Raw genomic sequence first — 20,547 nt, 5'->3', positions numbered from 1 at the left:
TCAAGAAGCAAACACTTGTGTGAACTGTGCATTGATTCCTACATACTTGCATATTGCATTTGTTATATTACTTTGCATTGACAACTATCCATGAGATATACATGTTACAAGTTGAAAGCAACCGCTGAAACTTCATCTTCCTTTGTGTTGCTTCAATACCTTTACTTTGAATTATTGCTTTATGAGTTAACTCTTATGCAAGACTTATTGATGCTTGTCTTGAAGTACTATTCATGAAAAGTCTTTGCTTTATGATTCAATTGTTTACTCATGTCATTTACCATTGTTTCAAATCGCTGCATTCATTACATGTGCTTACAATAGTATTGATCAAGATTATGTTGGTAGCATTGTCACTAAGAAATTATCTTTGTTATCGTTTACCTACTCGGGACGAGTAGGAACTAAGCTTGGGGATGCTTGATACGTCTCAAACGTATCTATAATTTCTTATGTTCCATGCTACTTTTATGATGATACTCACATGTTTTATACACTTTATATGTCGTATTTATGCATTTTCCGGCACTAACCTATTAACGAGATGCCGAAGAGCCAGTTGCTATTTTCTGCTGTTTTTGGTTTCAGAAATCCTAGTAAGGAAATATTCTCGGAATTGGACGAAATCAACGCCCAGGGGCCTATTTTCACACGAAGCTTCCAGAAGATCGAGGGGGAAAGGAAGTGGGGCCACGAGGCACCGACACAACAGGGCAGCGCGGCCGGGCCCTTGGCCGCGCAGCCCTGGCGTGTGGGGCCCTCGTGTGGCCCCCCGCGTTGCCCTTCCGCCTACTTAAAGCCTTCGTCGCGAAACCCCCAGTACCGAGAGCCACGATACGGAAAACCTTCCAGAGACACCGCTGCCGCCAATCCCATCTCGGGGGATTCAGGAGATCGCCTCCGGCACCCTGCCGGAGAGGGGAATCATCTCCCGGAGGACTCTTCACTGCCATGGTCGCCTCCGGATTGATGAGTGAGTAGTTCACCCCTGGACTATGGGTCCATAGCAGTAGCTAGATGGTCGTCTTCTCCTCATTGTGCTTCATTGTCGGGTCTTGTGAGCTGCCTAACATGATCAAGATCATCTATCTGTAATGCTATATGTTGTGTTTGTTGGGATCCGATGGATAGAGAATACTATGTTATCTTGATTATCAATCTATTACCTATGTGTTGTTTATGATCTTGCATGCTCTCCGTTATTAGTAGAGGCTCTGGCCAAGTTTTTGCTCTTAACTCCAAGAGGGAGTATTTATGCTCGATAGTGGGTTCATGCCTCCATTAAATCTGGGACAGTGACAGAAAGTTCTAAGGTTGTGGATGTGTTGTTGCCACTAGGGATAAAACATTGATGCTATGTCCGAGGATGTAGTTATTGATTACATTACGCACCATACTTAATGCAATTGTCTGTTGTTTGCAACTTAATACTGGAAGGGGTTTGGATGATAACCTGAAAGTGGACTTTTTAGGCATAGATGCATGCTGGATAGCGGTCTATGTACTTTGTCGTAATGCCCAATTGAATTTCACAATATTCATCATATCATGTATGTGCATTGTCATGCTCTCTTTATTTGTCAATTGCCGAACTGTAATTTGTTCACCCAACATGCTATTTATCTTATGGGAGAGACACCTCTAGTGAACTGTGGACCCCGGTCCATTCTTTTACATCGAATACAATCTACTGCAATACTTGTTCTACTGTTTTCTGCAAACAATCATCATCCACACTATACATCTAATCCTTTGTTACAGCAAGCCAGTGAGATTGACAACCTCACTGTTTCGTTGGGGCAAAGTAGTTTGGTTGTGTTGTGCAGGTTCCACGTTGGCGCCGGAATCCCTGGTGTTGCGCCGCACTACATATCGCCGCCATCAACCTTCAACGTGCTTCTTGGCTCCTACTGGTTCGATAAACCTTGGTTTCTTACTGAGGGAAAACTTGCTGCTGTACGCATCACGCCTTCCTCTTGGGGTTCCCAACGGACGTGTGTATACACGCTATCACCAACTAAGAGAGCAATAATGGCCATAATCATGCATAGCGACAAAACATTATCAATCAAAGCACAAAGTGATATTACAAGTCAAAAATTAAATGATCATAGAGGATTTAGTTGACTGGTTATAGTCATAACATGATCTAAACATGTGCCAAGTCAACCCAATAAAGCATCAAAGGAGAATACCACAATATTATGCTTTTATGATGAAAACACACATGCTTCTTTCAATAGCATGAAACATTTTACTCGTATCCAACACCAATCAACTTATTTGAAATAACTCTCAGAGATGAAAAACAATATGGACCACAGAGCTATTCATACATGAATAAACAATACTAACGAGCTCTGAACATAATTCAAGTTAAAGAACAAGAGCTAAACGCGGAACTAGAAAACTAGAACACTCTGATGTCTACGCACGCTTCTATTCCTGTAGACAGTGTTGGGCCTCCAAGAGCAGAGGTTTGTAGAACAGCAGCAAGTTTCCCTTAAGTGAATCACCCAAGGTTTATCGAACTCAAGGAGGTAGATTTCAAAGATATCCCTCTCAAGCAACCCTGCAATTAAGATACAAGAAGTCTCTTGTGTCCCCAACACACCTAATACACTTGTCAGATATATAGGTGCACTAGTTCGGTGAAGAGATAGTGAAATACAAGTAATATGGATGAATATGAGTGGTAATAACAATCTGAAATAAAGATGGCTGCAAGCGAACATGTAACAGAACTTGTTGGAAACGGTGTTTCGGTATTTGGAAACAAGGCCTAGGGATCCTACTTTCACTAGTGGACACTCTCAACAATGATCACATAAATAAATAACTTCTCTTCACTTGTGCTACTTCAAACACTCTCTTGTTGGATAACAAACACCATTCATTGTGTAGGGCTATAAAAGCACACCTCAAGCCGGAGTAAACAAGCTCCACAACATCCGGAGTTCATATTTAAGTAACCTCTAGAGTGCATAATAGACCGTTGCAATTTAGACCGAGTACTAACATAGCATACACACTGTCAACAATAGCTATGAAAGGGGGAATAGATCGCATCAATACTATCATAGTAATAGTTAACTTCATAATCTACAAGAGATTACAATCATAACCTACGCCAAGTACTACATGATGCACACACTGTCAACATTACATCATGGAGGAGGAATAGAGTACTTTAATAACATCACTAGAGTAGCACATAGATTAATAGTGATACAAAGCTCATGATCACATAAAGATCACATGGGAGAGAGAGATGAACCACATAGCTACCGGTAGAGCCCTCAGCCTCGGGGGAGAACTACTCCCTCCTCATCATAGGAGACAGCAGCGGCGATGAAGATGGCGGTGGTGTCGATGGAGATGCCTTCCGGGGGCACTTCCCCGTCCCGGCGGCATGCCGGAACAGAGACTTCTGTCCCCCGAATCTTGGCTTCGCGATGGCGGCGGCTGCAGAACTTTTCTCGTATTGTGGCTTATGTTTTTAGGGTTTTCGCGACGGAGGCTTTAAGTAGGCGGAAGGGCAGCCTCGGAGGGGTCCTGGGGGACCCACACCATAGGGGGGCGCCACCCCTTGGCCGCGCCGCCATGTGGGGTGGGCCCCCCTTGGCTCCCCTCTGGCCCCTCTTCGGTGCTCTGGAACCTTCCGTGGAAAATAGGACCCTGGGCGTTGATTTCGTCCAATTCCGAGAATATTTCCTTTGTAAGATTTCTGAAACCAAAAACAGCAGAAAACAGGAAGTGGCACTACGGCATCTCGTTAATAGGTTAGTGCTGGAAAATGCATCAAAACGATATAAAGTATGAATAAAACATGTAGGTATTGTCATAAAACTAGCATGGAACATCAGAAATTATAGATACGTTGGAGACGTATCAAGCATCCCCAAGCTTAGTTCCTACTCGCCCTCGAGTAGGTAAACGATAACAAGGATAATTTCTTAAGTGACATGCTACTTACATAATCTTGATCATACTATTGTAAAGCATATGAGATGAAATGAAGTGATTCAAAGCAATGGTAAAGATAATGACTAAACAACTGAATCATATAGCAAATACTTTTCATGAATAGTACTTTCAAGACAAGTATCAATAAGTCTTGCATAGGAGTTAACTCATAAAGCAATAAATTCTTAGCAGAAAGTTTTGAAGCAACACAAAGGAAGATATAAGTTTCAGCAATTGCTTTCAACTTTCAACATGCATATCTCATGGATAATTGTCAACACAAAGTAATATGATGAGTGCAAATAAGCAAGTATGTAGGAGTCAATGCACACAGTTGACACAAGTGTTTGCTTCTAAGACAGAAAGAAGTAGGTAAACTGACTCAACATAAAGTAAAAGATAGGCCCTTCGCAGAGGGAAGCATGGATTGCTATATTTGTGCTAGAGCTTTTATTTTGAAAACATAGAAACAATTTTGTCAACGGTAGTAATAATTCATATGTGTTATGCATAAGACATCCTATAAGTTGCAAGCCTCATGCATAGAATACCAATAGTGCTCGCACCTTGTCCTAATTAGCTTGGATTTACATGGATTATCATTGCATAACATATGTTTCAACCAAGTGTCACAAAGGGGTACCTCTATGCCGCCTGTACAAAGGTCCAAGGAGATAAATCGCATTTGATTTCTCGTTTTTGATAGATCTCAACTTGAGGACATCCATACCGGGACAACATAGAAAACAGGTAATGGACTCCTCTTTAATGCATAAGCATTCAACAACAGATAATATTCTCATAAGAGATTGAGGATTAATGTCCAAACTGAAACTTCCAGCATGGTTCATGGCTTTAGTTGGCGGCCCAATGTTCTTCTCTAACAATATGCATACTCAAACCATTTGATCATGATAAATCACACTTACTTCAGACAAGACGAACATGCATAGCAACTCACATGATATTCAACAAAGGTAAAATAGTTGATGGCGTCCCCAGGAACATGGTTATCGCTCAACAAGCAACTTATAAGAAATAAGATACATAAGCGACATATTCAATACCACAATAGTTTTTAAGCTATTTTTCCCATGAGCTATATATTGCAAAGACAAGGAATGAAGTTTTAAAGGTAGCACTCAAGCAATTTAATTTGGAATGGCAGAGAAATACCACATAGTAGGTAGGTATGGTGGATACAAATGGCATAGTTTTTGGCTCAAGGATTTGGATGCACGAGAAGTAATCCCTCTCAGTACAAGGCTTTGGGCTAGCAAGGTTGTTTGAAGCAAACACAAGTATGAACCGGTACAACAAAACTTACATAAGAACATATTGCAAGCATTATAAGACTCTACACTATCTTCCTTGTTGTTCAAACACCTTAACCAGCAAATATCTAGACTTTAGAGAGACCAATAATGCAAACCAAATTTCAACAAGCTCTATGGTAGTTCTTCATTAATAGGTGCAAAGTATATGATGCAAGAGCTTAAACATGATCTATTTGAGCACAACAATTGCCAAGTATCAAATTATTCAAGACATTATACCAATTACCACATGAAGCATTTTCTGTTTCCAACCAAATAGCAATGAACGAAGCAGTTTTCAACCTTCGCCATGAACATTAAAAGTAAAGCTAAGAACACCAGTGTTCATATGAAACAGCGGAGCGTGTCTCTCTCCCACACAAGCATGAATTTATTCAGAGAATGAAAATAACAAAACGAAAATAAAAGCACACAGATGCTCCAAGTAAAGCACATAAGATGCGACGGAATAAAAATATAGTTTCACTAGAGGTGACCTGATAAGTTGTCGATGAAGAAGGGGATGCCTTGGGCATCCCCAAGCTTAGATGCTTGAGTCTTCTTGAAATATGCAGGGATGAACCACGGGGGCATCCCCAAGCTTAGAGTTTTCACTCTTCTTGATCATATTGTATCATCCTCCTCTCTTGATCCTTGAAAACTTCCTCCACACCAAACTCAAAACATACTCATTAGAGGGTTAGTGCATAATCAAAAATTCACATATTCAGAGGTGACATAATCGTTGTTAACACTTATGGACATTGCACAAAGCTACTGAAAGTTAATGGAACAAAGAAATCCATCAAACATAGCAAAACAGGCAATGTGAAATAAAAGGCAGAATCAGTCAAAACAGAACAGTACGTAAAGACGAATTTTTCTGGGGCACTTAACTTGTTCAGATGAAAATTCTCAAATTGAATGAAAGTTGCGTACATATCTAAGGATCACGCACGTAAATTGGCAGATTTTTCTGAGTTACCTACAGACGGGGCTGCTCAATTTCGTGACAGTAAGAATTATGTTTCTGCGCAGTAATCCAAATCTAGTATCATCTTTACTATCAAAGACTTTACTTGGCACAACAATGCAATAAAATAAAGATAAGGAGAGGTTACTACAGTAGTAACAACTTCCAAGACACAACAAAACAGTAGCAAAATAAAAACATGGGTTATCTCCCAAGAAGTGCTTTCTTTATAGCCATTAAGATGGGCTCAGTAATTTTAATGATGCTCACATAAGGATGAGAGTTGAAGCAAAGAGAGCACCAAAAAGCAAGTATGAAACAAATTTAAGCCTAACCCACTTCCTATGAAAAGGAATCTTGTACACAAATAAATTCATGAAGAACAAAGTGACAAGCATAGGAAGATAAAACACGAGTAACTTCAAACTTTTCAGCATAAAGAGGGGAAACTTAATATTATTAAGATGCATAGAACCATGTTTCCCTCTCTCATAATAATTTCCAATAGCATCATGAATAAACTCAACAATATAACTATCACAATAAGCATTCTTATTCACATGCATAAAAGTATCATTACTCTCCACATAAGCATAATCAAATTTATTAGTAATAGTGGGAGTAAAACTATCACAACCATCATTGTAATCATCATAAATTATAGGCATGGTATAATCATAATAAACTTTATCCTCCATAGTAGGTGGCACCAAAATACCACTATCATTATAATCATCATAAATGGGAGGCAAAGTATCATCAAATAAAATTTTCTCCTCAAAACTTGGGGGACTAAAAATATCACAACCAGCTTCCCCAAGCTTAAATTCTTCCATAGCATTAGCAATAATAGTGTTCAAAGAGTTCATGCTAATAACATTGCTACAACTATTTTGCAAACAAAGTTCCATGGGTTTTTTAATTATCTCTGCAAACACATCATGTCCTAATTCAATATAAAGTTCATAAAGATCTCTAATTTTTTTGTTGTTTTCCATTAAGCCTAACTAGTGTAAACAAGAAACAAAAAGATACAATTGCAGGATCTAAAGGAAATAGCTTCGAGCACTCACACACAGGCAACAGTGCTAGGAAATAGCTTAGTAGTCGGAGGATGTGAATACCTTTTACCTTACCTCCCCGGCAACGGCGCCAGAAAATAGCTTGATGTCTACGCACGTTTCTATTCCTGTAGACAGTGTTGGGCCTCCAAGAGCAGAGGTTTGTAGAACAGCAGCAAGTTTCCCTTAAGTGAATCACCCAAGGTTTATCGAACTCAGGGAGGTAGAGGTCAAAGATATCCCTCTCAAGAACCCTGCAATTAAGATACAAGAAGTCTCTTGTGTCCCCAACACACCTAATACACTTGTCAGATGTATAGGTGCACTAGTTCGGCGAAGAGATAGTGAAATACAAGTAATATGGATGAATATGAGTGGTAATAACAATCTGAAATAAAGATGGCTGCAAGTGAACATGTAACAGAACTTGTTGGAAACGGTGTTTCGGTATTTGGAAACAAGGCCTAGGGATCCTACTTTCACTAGTGGACACTCTCAACAATGATCACATAAATAAATAACTTCTCTTCACTTGTGCTACTTCAAACACTCTTTTGTTGGATAACAAACACCATTCATTGTGTAGGGCTATAAAAGCACACCTCAAGCCGGAGTAAACAAGCTCCACAACATCCGGAGTTCATATTTAAGTAACCTCTAGAGTGCATAATAGACCGTTGCAATTTAGACCGAGTACTAACATAGCATACACACTGTCAACAATAGCTATGAAAGGGGGAATAGATCGCATCAATACTATCATAGTAATGGTTAACTTCATAATCTACAAGAGATTACAATCATAACCTACGCCAAGTACTACATGATGCACACATTGTCAACATTACATCATGGAGGAGGAATAGAGTACTTTAATAACATCACTAGAGTAGCACATAGATTAATAGTGATACAAAGCTCATGATCACATAAAGATCACATGGGAGAGAGAGATGAACCACATAGCTACCGGTAGAGCCCTCAGCCTCGGGGGAGAACTACTCCCTCCTCATCATAGGAGACAGCAGCGGCGATGAAGATGGCGGTGGTGTCGATGGAGATGCCTTCCGGGGGCACTTCCCCGTCCCGGCGGTGTGCCGGAACAGAGACTTCTGTCCCCCAAATCTTGGCTTCGCGATGGCGGCGGCTGCAGAACTTTTCTCGTATCGTGGCTTATGTTTTTAGGGTTTTCGCGGCGGAGGCTTTAAGTAGGCGGAAGGGCAGCCTCGGAGGGGTCCTGGGGGACCCACACCATAGGGGGCGCCCCCCCCCCCTTGGCCGCGCCGCCATGTGGGTGGGGCCCCCTTGGCTCCCCCTGGCCCCTCTTCGGTGCTCTGGAACCTTCCGTGGAAAATAGGACCCTGGGCGTTGATTTCGTCCAATTCCGAGAATATTTCCTTTGTAAGATTTCTGAAACCAAAAACAACAGAAAACAGGAACTAGCACTTTGGCATCTCGTTAATAGGTTAGTGCCAGAAAATGCATCAAAACGATATAAAGTATGAATAAAACATGTAGGTATTGTCATAAAACTAGCATGGAACATCAGAAATTATAGATACGTTGGAGACGTATCACACTCGCAGAACAATAATAGCGAAAACTGGAGTGTTCTATCCAATTAAAACGGAGTGGGTCTTTCTCCAATACAGATGTGCCGAGATCCAACATATGCTACATAAAATAAAACTAAACTAAACTAAAAAAACAAAAATAAAGATGCTCCAAGAACAACACATAGCGTATGAAGCAATAAAAATATAGCGCATAGAGAGATGACATGTTGTTTTGTTGATGAAGAGGGGATACCCAAGGCATCCCCAAGCTTTGACGCTTGTACCTCTTGAATATTTCTTAGGGTGCAGGAGCATCCCCAAGCTTGAGCTTTTGTCCATACTTCATCTCACAACATCATTCTTCTCTCCCGACATTTGAAAACTTCCTTCATACAAAACTTCACACAATTCTCTATTAGCAGCATTAGTACAATCAAAATAGACAAATCCACTTGGGTTCAGTTATAACATATAGAAAACATCTATTAAAGCATTAGCTACTGTAGCAACTCTTCAAAAAGCTCTTTGATAAAAACTCAAAAAGAAAGAGATTTAAGAAGCAAATGCAAATAGTGCAAAAATATGTCAAAACAGAACAGTAGGTAAAGAACAATTTTTTCGAAAGTCTTCTGTTACTCATCTCGAAAAGTGGTCAACTAACGAAAGTTAGATAATAACCCGGGGAATATGCATAAAAATGGCAGCTCACAATTCCACTTTCTCTATTTATATGAGTTTTTGTGGTAACAACACAGAATCTGTTTTTGGACAGAACTTCCCCAAATCTTACTTTCTTCCTATTAGAGGCTATTATTGGCACAAAAACGAAATAAAAATGATAAGAAGAGGTTGTTACAGAGGTAATAACTTCCAAGACTCAACAAAAAAGAAAAATTACAGAAAATAAACATGGGTTATCTCCCCAAGAGTGCTTTTTTTAAGGCCTTTCAGATAGGCGCAGAAAAAGAGCTAGCATCAAGTATTATCAAATGAAGAAGCATCAACATCATAATTTGTTCTAATGATAGAGTCATAAGGTGACTTCTTACTTTTTCGAGGGAAGTGTTCCATACCTTTCTTGAGTGGGAATTGATATTTAATAATCCCATCTCTCATATCAATAGCAGCACCAATAGTTCTAAGGAACGGTCTTCCCAAAATAATTGGACAAGACGCATTGCATTCAATATCCAGAACAAAAAAGTCAACGGGGCAAGCTTATTTTTAAACATAATAAGAACATTACGAACCCTCCCCAAAGATTTCTTTGCAGCAATATCAACAAGATGAACATCCAAATAACATTGTTCCAATGGTGGCAAATCAAGCATATCATAGATTTTTCTATGCATAACAGAAATACTTGCATCAAGATCATATAAAGAATTGCAATCAAAGCCATCTATTTTCATATTAGTGATGGGCTCCCAGACATCTTCTAACTTTTTAGTAATAGAAGCTTCATGCTTTAATTTCTCTTCTCTAATTTACATAAGAGAATTTGTAATGTGCTTTGTAAAAGCTAAATTTATAGCACTAGCATTAGGACTTCTAGCAATCTTTTGTAAGAACTCAATTACTTCAGAGATATTGCAATCATCAAAATTAAACTCATTTTTACCAAAGGTGAAGGGACTATTGTCTCCCATACTCCGAAAAATTTCAGCACACTTATCAGGAGTAGTTTCAGTTGTTCTAGGCAATTTTGTAGAGGGAGTGGAGACTTTTCCTGCACCATTTATTTTAACATTAATAGTAGGAACATGGCTAGCATTTGATACTTCATTGCTACTTGTGGTGGTGATGGTATAAAATTTATTCATATTATTCATTCTGGCAATTTCATCTTCTCTTTCCCACTTAGCATGCAATTCCGCCAACATCCTAATATTTTCATCAATTCTAACTTCAATGGAATTCAAAGTTTTACTTTCTTTAACATCGTGAGTCATAACCTTTAATTTAATAAAATCAACATCATGAGCAAGGCTATCAAATTTAGAATCAAGAATAGCAATTTTGGCAAGCTTTTCCTCAACAGTTTTATTGAAAGAAGTTTGGTTACTAATAAAATCCTTAACCATGACTTCAAGATCAGAGGGTGCACTTTTATTGTTGTTGTAGGAATTACCATAAGAATTGTCATAAGCATTACCATTATTAGAAGGATATGACCTATAATTGTTGCTACCAAAATTATTCCTATAAGCATTGTTGTTGAAACTATTGTTTTTAATGAAATTCACATCAACATGCTCTTCTTGAGCAACCAAAGAAGCTAACGGAATATTATTTGGATCAACACGTGCTTTACCATTAACAAGCATAGACATAATAGTACCAATCTTATCACTCAAGGAGGAAGATTCTTCGACAGAATTTACCTTCTAACCTTGTGGAGCTCTCTCGGTGTGCCATTCAGAATAATTTATCATCATCTCTACTACTTATAAAGGCACAAAGTGCCGTAGGAAAATCGAATCTACACCATCCACATAGGTAGATCACACGGTCCACAATCGTGTAATCTCCCCTCACTCAACAACCTAACCACACGCAACTTCTGGAATTGGATCCAAAAATCACGCCTCAAACAATGAAACAGCCCCGCACACACACATCAATCGTTCGACCCAGGCCTGGATGCCACGCTCCCCCTCAGGAAGAAAACCTAGCCGCCGCAAATCTGGTCCCTCCGGCGCGGACGCAGATGCCTCCTCCACTCTTCGGCCATCGCCGCTCGCTGAAGGAGGCCACCACCGAGGCCAGCTGTGGGGACCCCGGACTAGCTGTCCGAAATTCCCTGTTATGTATACAGTTCACGTTCCCATGATCAGTGTGCCGTGAACACATAGCTGAACTGATATCAAATTACACCATCCATTACAAAGCGGAATAAGAAAATTACAATAAGGTCACATGACCAATCTTTACATAATGGCCACGAAGGGCCTAACTAAACATCAGAGTAGCGTCATCACTTCAGTAGCGCAGTACCCAAGTCATCTGCCATAACCCTAAATGCAACTGACTAGGAAGACGTTCCTAGCTCGCATAGACGTCGCCAACTCCTTCTTCATCCGTCGTGTTCCTCCAAGTCTGGCCAAGTAAATAGCCAGGGACAAAGCCGTGAGTACATTTGGAATTGTACTCGCAAACCATCAAGAAAGATGCTAACAGAGCTAGCTAAAAGAGACAACAGAGGAAGAATAGTTTCTCTTGTGGATATAGCATGTGAAAGAGAATCGGTTTCTCTTGTGGATATAGCATCCCGACATCGCAATTGATGGAGACACTAAAGTGGTACTATGGCATCTCTATATCTTTATTGAAGAAGATACTTCAAAAGATAGCTATGACATATCTATATCTTTATTGAAGAAGAGTTAGCATACCGCCATCTCAGGTGATGGGGATACTAGGGAAGTCCTATGACATATCTATATCTTTGTTAAAGAAGATACTTCAAAAGAATTCTTCAACATAAAACACTAGGAAGGGTCACCCAATTTTTGTTTCATTTTCCTCGACCATCTCCATATGGTCGGCACCAGCCTTTCTGTATCCTTCCGGTACATCCAACACACCCATTTCCTTTGGAAATCATTTTCTAAACCAAAACTCGACACAGCTTGGTAACGGCCATCCCAACCGTCCATGACCGCGGACGCGGCTATTCAAATAGATTTGACTCTGCAGAGTTTGCACACTTTCCCCACAAGATCCGCGAGTCTATCATGTGGGCATCATCCCTGCATATCAACTATGCCATGACAGAAACTCGGACATAACCTTTCGCTTATCTCCCCTGACATGAGTCCTTCCCTGCGGGCTTACCCCTTCCTGGCACCCCGGCAGCATACCTCCTTTTGAGCGTATCTCCGGCGCCATGACAGAAGACCCTCAGTAATCGTCCGGCTATCAGTTAAGACAGTGTATTGCCTCCTCCAGAGCGCAACCCGGTGTCAGAGGTCATCGTGACCCTCCTAGAGAGTTGTGAAGGTGTCTCATGCCAGCTTCAACAAACTAGGGCTAAGCCCCGTGCCAATGTTGGGGTAATGTGGTTGCGCGATTTAGTTGTTCCGGGCGAATACAAAGAAACGTGTGTCGTTTTTCTCAAAAACCCAAGTCACACACACTTTCCTCTTTCCAACCATCTTTGTCCAGATCATTTCCTTTCATCAACCATACACTCGGGTAAGGTCAAATCACCCAAGGTTTTCTCAAAAACTTTTACAACAAGGTAAACCTTGAGGGGTTCCCAACCTAAAGTTTTATGCAAGAGCTAAGGTATATCGATGGCACGATGCTAGACATCATACCACTAAGGAGAGGACAATTGAAGCGTCAAGGGGGGGGGGGAAGATCATACATACTTAGGATAAGCATGCATGGGAACAACATAGGTAGGATTGCTCGACAAGGGTCATGATGTTAATCATCATACCATGAAGAAGAAGATAAAATAGGTGGTCAAGGGGGGCATACATGCTTCGGGTAAGCATGCATAAAAGCAACAAGGGTTTTAACATACTTGAGAGTAAGTATGCGTAACATCAACAATGGGTTCAACATACTTGAGAGTAAGTATGCCTAGCATCAACAAGAGATTCAACATACTTGGGAGTAAGTATGTATAGCATCAAAAAGAGTTAGAAGGCATCACAAGGACATGATACTAACCATCATACCACTAAGGGGTGCAAGAAGGGTGTCGAGAGGTCGACACACTCAAGGTAGGTGGGCATACCCTCACACTTAGAGGGTACACCAAGGTAATGGTTATGATCATCATTCCCGAAAAGGGGAATTGTAGGTGAGGTGTCAAAGAGAATCAACATGCTCACGGTGAGCATGCTCCATCAACATAAGTAGAAACAACACAAGATAAAACGAGAGACAAGAATAACACAAGTAACCACAATGTGTGATTCAACAATCAGAGATCAAGAGATGGCTTGCCTTGGCTTATTTGTCCCTGGACTTCTTCAACTCCATCAATATAAGAATCCCAACAACATAAATAAAATCCTTGTCTGATTCCACTTCTTCTTCTTCTTCTCCGGAATTGTTCGCATCTATCGCCGGAAAATATAAAAGGAACATAATCAATCACATCGTACCAACAAAACAAACATACAACAATCATCAATCAAAAACTAACCACTCTACTAAAGCTAAGGTATCGAGGACTTATAGATACTACAAAGCAATTAAAAGAGAACCCAATTTATTTACCTAGTAAAGGTATGAGAGTGCCACGACTTAGAAATTGCCTCTCTAGCTATCACCATGGCACAAACTAAGTATCCCCTGGTAGGTAACATCATAAAGAGGACAAGTGCATTAGTTTGGCATCACAAACATTCACAATACATTTTCAAACATTTTTGGAAAGGTAGAAAACAGTTTTCCCTAACTTAGTTTGCTCACATAACACAACATCCAAAGTAGGAAGCAACCCAAATTCCACATCATTTGAAAACTTAAGCAAAACAACAGAGCTAATGTTATGTTGCAGAGGTTTTGTTTTGCAAGCATAAAACAAAGGTTGCCCATCTCTACTAAAAAGAGTTGGTCAAGGGTTTTAAATAAACTAACAAGTTTTGGTCCAACAATGCATGTCACACATATACCTTACTAACAGTAACAAAAATTAATGAACAGAGACTAATAATATTTTTCCTAGATGGCCAGTACTAATACAAGACTAACCCAATTGGAATCACTCAAAAAGGTTGAACCTACAATTTTAGGACCTTGCTTGAATCTGACTGTACAGAAAAAAAGATCTATATGCCAAAAATTGTAGAAAAATCCTAAAAATATGAGGTCAGTTGCATCTGAAAGGTATTGACAATACGGTTCTAATGCAATTGGTTGCACTCGCAAATTCATCTCCAAGCTCATGGCCTAAACAGACAAAGTCAGATCTGACTAGAAATTGATCAGTGAACCATTTCAATTCTAGGTGGTTATTTGAGGTGAGACCGACGTCAAAATGAAGCTACTGGAGAGGGCTTTCATCCCCAGTTGATTTTGCTCCAAAAGGTTTTGTAAAACAAAACAAATTTAACAAACAGCGAAACAGCATGTTTTCAGAACTTTAATTACTCAGGAATATTTGCTACGAATTTGAGGATGAAACCAACTCCAAGTTGTAGATCTTTTCATAAGCTAACCGTGGAACTTTGGATCACTCGATTTGGAGCTGTACACGAGTTTTGGTGGATTTTACAAGTTCGTACCAGAATCTGAAACAGCAAGATGAAAGAAATTACTGCAAGGTTTTGGACGAATTTTGGTCAAGAACTTCAGATCTGAGGATAGGTGAAGCTTCTCCATGCTTGGACCAACATGCACCTGCATCAAGATCCAAACTTAGCTAGGGAGGAAGAAGAAGAGGAGAGAAAACCATCTAGGATTGGGGAGAAGAAGGAGAGGGATGCTCTCATGGAGAGGGGGAGCTTGAGGGAGGGGGGGAGCTTCATCTTGGAGAGCTTTTCATGGCCATGGCCGGCCATGAAGCTAGGAGGAGCAGAAATTTCGTGGGGAGAGGTAGGAGGAGGGTGTGTGGGAGTGGAGGAAAGAGTGGGGAGTGGAAAAGTGAGAGCAAGTGAGGATGGGGTGGGCTGCCAAGCCCCTTTATATAGAGGGAGAGGGGGTGGGCTGCCTCCTCATTGATTGGGTTGGTTGGGAGGTAGCCTCTTCATTGATTGGGTTAGTTGGGAGGCTGGTTTGGGGAAGAGATATTTGACCCAAGCTGAATTTATTTGTGGCATTGGGAAGGGACAAAGGAGGAGAGGCTTCCCAAGGTGGAGTAATTATGTGAGAGAGAGGGAAATGGAGAGGCATGATGCATGTGTGCCATGGCATGGCCGGCCACATATTTTTAGCCATGCACAAGTGATCAACAAGAGATAATTGCTACACATGCATGACACCCAAGGTTGAGTGCCTCACAAATTACTAAAATGGTGGCCTAAAAAGATATAGAATTTTAGGCAAAGTGATACTAATGCACAAGGGTGCTAAAGTAGATGGTGGTGACATTTTGACTTGATAAAAGATGTGTCCAAGAGATGATGGTGGTGATGGTGATTTAGACAATGGTAGAGCAAGGCTATGAGAGATGGTGAGTGAAGTAACCATATACTCACAAGGATGAATATGGTGACATAAATCATCAATTCATGATGTCAAGGTGATGATGGAAAATAATAAAGGATTGAGATGGGTATGATGAAATATAAGTTGCGCTTCAAATAAGAGGTCAATTGGGAGTGGTTTGAAATACTCCCTGAGTCTAGGGTTTTGTTGAAGGGATTCCACTTGAAAGTATCAAATGATCATCCATACGATCAAGAATTGGATGATGGGGGATACAATGTGGTGGATCAGAGATGTGCATAAGATGTGCAAGTGTTGCCATTTGAAATAGAATTCAGTTGAAAGGTATTCGAAACACCTCAATTGTCTAGGGACAATTGGGAAGAAAATTAATTTAAAAAAAAGGACTTTGAAAAGGATTGAGAGAAGTTAGGTAGAACATAGGATTCAAAATGTTCTACTTACTTTATCAAGTAAGGTGGAGTTTTCTCAATTTTAAATAACCAAGAGAAAAACAAGAAATGCTATAAGTACCATAAGCAAGCCTTTTGTAAAAATGAAAACAAAATAGAAAGTAATGTTTTAGAAATCAGTACTTGGTAGAAATGGGATGAAAAACAAAACCCATTTTAGTTCTGTGTTTTCTTTGAAGAAATATCCTGAAAAGATTTTATAAAACTAGAAGTAGTTTTGTGATCAAAACTAGAGAAGGAAAACAATAGGGTTTTTGAGAAAGAAAACTAATTTAGGGAGGAGTGTTCTCAAGGGTAGATGGTGGCTACAAAATGTACCCATCATTCCCACTCTTAGTCTTGTGAAGATTAAACTTGAATAAATACCAGAGATAAAAGAGGAGGAAGTGATCTAGTGTTGAACATTGGATAGGGTACAAGATCAGGGTGAATGTAAGAGTTGTTATGGTAGAATGGGACATGCAAGACGTGGAGGTTGAAGAGGGTGCTGCATAGATGAGATCCATGTTTTGAGGCCACCAATAACAGTTGTGGTTGCTTAGAGATTAACTGCCCAAGTCTGGACATTTTAAGCCTGTCAACACAGATGGTCGACAAGGCCTCAAAACCAACAAGGATGAGTGGGTATAAGAGAGGGATGTAGCTAGGGGTAGATGATCCCAAGTTTTGAATTAAGGATGATTGAACTATCTTGTACCACAAAGAGAAAAAAAAAACAAGATGGCACACTCATGTTGCCATCAGAAGAAGAGTTTGATGTAGTAAAAAGGAAAACAATTTTTCCTAAGTCACACATGTGTTTTATTAGGTGAGTTGTTTGGCGGACCACTAGAGGTGTTGTTCTTTGAGGTAACTCAAGACAAAACTCAACAAGCAAAACAAGACAATACATCAACCAACAGATCAAAGCATTACATCATAACCAACAGATCAAGGCAATTCATCTATCTAGTCTTAAGAAAAAGTTTTTGTTCCCCCTAATTTTTGCAATAAGGACAAATAAACAAGTTTGCAAAAGCGGGGCGTTACACCAGCCGTCTTAGGCACGTCCAATACCAGCCCCGCATCGCTGCTACTATGGAGACGCAAGCATAGCTGAGGATGGAGCTGAGCTCGCCGCATCACATGTCGTCCTCTCCTCCTATATCACTGGACATCTTTGCCCCGTTGCAGTACAGCCGCCCAGCCGTCCGCTCTACCGGACCACCAGATCGTAACCAGGATCATGCAGGAGAGTAGGAGAGCCCCACTCCTCGCCAACGCACTGCCCGGATGCATGGAATCGCTGAGGCAAGGAACCCAAGCCGTATTTCAGGTTTACCTCATCTCAATGATACAAATTTTATGGATTGCAAATTTTGGGTTCAGGCAGTAGGGATTGCAAATGTTGGGTTCAAGCAGGCACATAGATAAATACGTTGAGATTTTATGAATAGGACATTGGCTTGTCTGATTGGTTGATATTAGGCGTGAAACTGATATTGAAGTGTTGATTCTTTTCATTGAATCCCTTTTAGCTATTGGTTCATCCATCATTTTTTGGCAACATCAGATCAATCGAGCAAGTGTAAATATTTTAGGTCAGAATTTTGTGCCTTCAGGCTGGGGTTAATTATTCACATTGACAAATAGTCTTGACATGCAGGCTAGACGGTTGAGCCACACCAGCATGACTGACGTTGTTGCAATGAGAAAACTTGCAAGCACTTCTTTTCTCCCCATAATGTTCATGTCTATTTTTGCAAGATTTTAATACCATTATGTCTTATGAATTATTTTCATATTGCACTGTCTTCCATTATGTTCTATTTACTATCATGATCGTAGCTCCTCATATGACTATTGAAAAGAGTGCAAAATATACTTAAAAAACTGAACTCATAGGTCAGTGATGGATAATTTGTTTGAATGATATTTTCAAAGTGATAATATGACCGGTAAATAGCACATACACATGGCCAATGATCGGAGAATCACAAGACATGGTATGTTGAACAACGATCCTAGCTCTCAAGAGCTTGTCCAACATTGCATACATTACATGGAGAGGAAAAATATAGGTTGGAAGAAAAATAGTTTACCATCATTAGCAACGAAGAATTTTAAAGCCTGCTCATGATGCCTATTTTCAGCTCAAAGTTGAAAGCGAAACCAAAATTGAACATTTCTGTTGCACTCCTGAAGTCATATGCATATAATTAATGACGAGAGCACGAGGACAACACTGCAGAGAGGCGTATGTAAAGTTCGTTGTTGTTTTTCATCAGATTTGTCTTCCTGCAAAGCCTTTGTGAAGAGCTATTAATTGGATGCCCAGCTATCTTACGCAGATTAAGCAAGAAATTGTCTTCTCATGCAGGCTAGATGGTTGATTTAGCATTGCTATTTTCAGCTTTTCTGTAGCACTCTTGAAGACATGCATATAATGACGAGCTTGAGGACAACTCGGCAGATAGCTGTATGTTAAATTTGCTGGTGTTTTCATCAGATTTTTCTTTATGCAAAAACTTTGTGAAGGGCTATTGGATAATCAGTTTTCTTTCACAGATTAAGCATGAAATGGGGTAGTATTAGTCTAGCTTAATGGGATTACGACAGTTGCTTAATGATTAGGGTCCATTATGTTCAAATACATAATATTCGGTGCATCAACATAGTAAATCATTACCTGGTTCTGTCATTTCTATGTAGATCTGGCTGCCATTTGCAGTTATACACCAGAGAAGGAAATATAGGTAGTAAAGAAAATTATATTCTCAGATTTTATTTTGTTATAATTGATGTACCAAAATTCTAAGTGTTACTCGCTGCAGATATGTGTTGATCATAGCTGTTTTTTTGTTTTCTATATTATCCTAGGTGCCCCAAATATTGTCAGAATTGTGTGTGTGGGCTGCTGCAATCCTAGGTGCCCCAAATATTTGAAAGTGGACGCATGGGATGATTCTATGATTTTTGGCTACCTTTTGGTTAATATATAGAGGAAATATGTGCTTCTTGATTCTCTCCAAACTTTCGTTCAAATTCACTATTTAGTTTGTTTTTGTTGTTCTGGATTTAGAATATAGCAAGTAAATGACATATCTGTCGCTCAAGAAATCACCTTAGAAGTGAGAGGCAACATAAACCGCCCCACCCCGCTCACACAATCCATACATGTACTTTTCCTGTATTTTTGGTATTATTATATTTAGTTTTAGTAACTTCAACGTAATTGAAGTGAAATAATCCCCACATAAATTACAGACATGTGAATGCTAGCATTTGGCTTATTTTGTAAATGCAACATGATTTCATTCTTGGATACTTACTATGGTGCTTTGTTATTTCAGTACAAGTGTCATGGCGGTTCTTGGGACCAGGCCAACAGGGCAGTGCATTTTCCAGTTTGCTTTTATAGAAGATGTAGTGTAAGTGGATTTGATCTCCATTTTTTTTACTCCCAGTTCTGTGGTACTTTGTGTTTTTCTATGTATGTTAGGTTAGTACTTAACTCATCACTTCTAACTTGTTCCCGCGTAGGCAGTGTATGCTCCTACCAACGGACCATGGGCAATTCTATTATACATCTGTTGCGAAAAGTATGATGCTCCCTCCTTGTCATGTATGATACAAATGTGCTCTACACTGCGGTAGTGTTTTGGGATGTTAAAGGGGTCAGTAAGTGCTTGCATGAGTAATACAGGAAATTTATAGTTCAAAACAGGTTGCCCAAATTATGTACTTATCTGAATTTATTGTCCCAGTGAGTTGGTGATGTGGTTGTTTCATAGAAGGTTCAATATTGAAATTTTACAGGATTTATACTATCTCGGGATCCTTCTAACAAAGATTTTGTTCAATCAAGACACAGTTGTTTCAATATAACTTGTAGATTGTGAGGTTGCATGCAGATGCATGTTCTGATGTTCGACAAGCGTAAAACAAACAGCTAAATGAAAAATCTTGTATGTTCATGTTCCACCTTACTACCTTACTAAGATATAAATATGTTCTTTGATTTTTTGGATTTTTAGTATCATGCATGTCTTTTCTTCGTCAACAAAGAACGTGTGTTGCAAGTGCAAGCTTACTAGTATCATCAAGTAGTTT

The 20,547-nt window shown here is 39.7% G+C and overlaps 1 long non-coding RNA gene and 1 pseudogene across 1 annotated transcript; both read right to left on the bottom strand.

The window, feature by feature from the left end:
- LOC127316113 (uncharacterized) overlaps nucleotides 1-20,547 on the bottom strand; it is an 800,711-nt pseudogene that overhangs the window by 270,750 nt on the left and 509,414 nt on the right.
- Nucleotides 13,835-15,475, bottom strand: LOC127313418 (uncharacterized). The gene is made up of 3 exons (XR_007858981.1): nucleotides 15,154-15,475; nucleotides 14,111-14,185; nucleotides 13,835-13,950 (listed from the first exon to the last, which is right to left on the bottom strand). It is a non-coding gene; the product is annotated as an uncharacterized lncRNA (long non-coding RNA).

Source organism: Lolium perenne, chromosome 7, assembly GCF_019359855.2.
Source record: "Lolium perenne isolate Kyuss_39 chromosome 7, Kyuss_2.0, whole genome shotgun sequence".
NCBI lineage: Eukaryota > Viridiplantae > Streptophyta > Magnoliopsida > Poales > Poaceae > Lolium > Lolium perenne.
The sequence above is the reverse complement of the archived record's forward strand: the minus strand, read 5'-3'. Positions and strand labels throughout refer to the sequence as shown.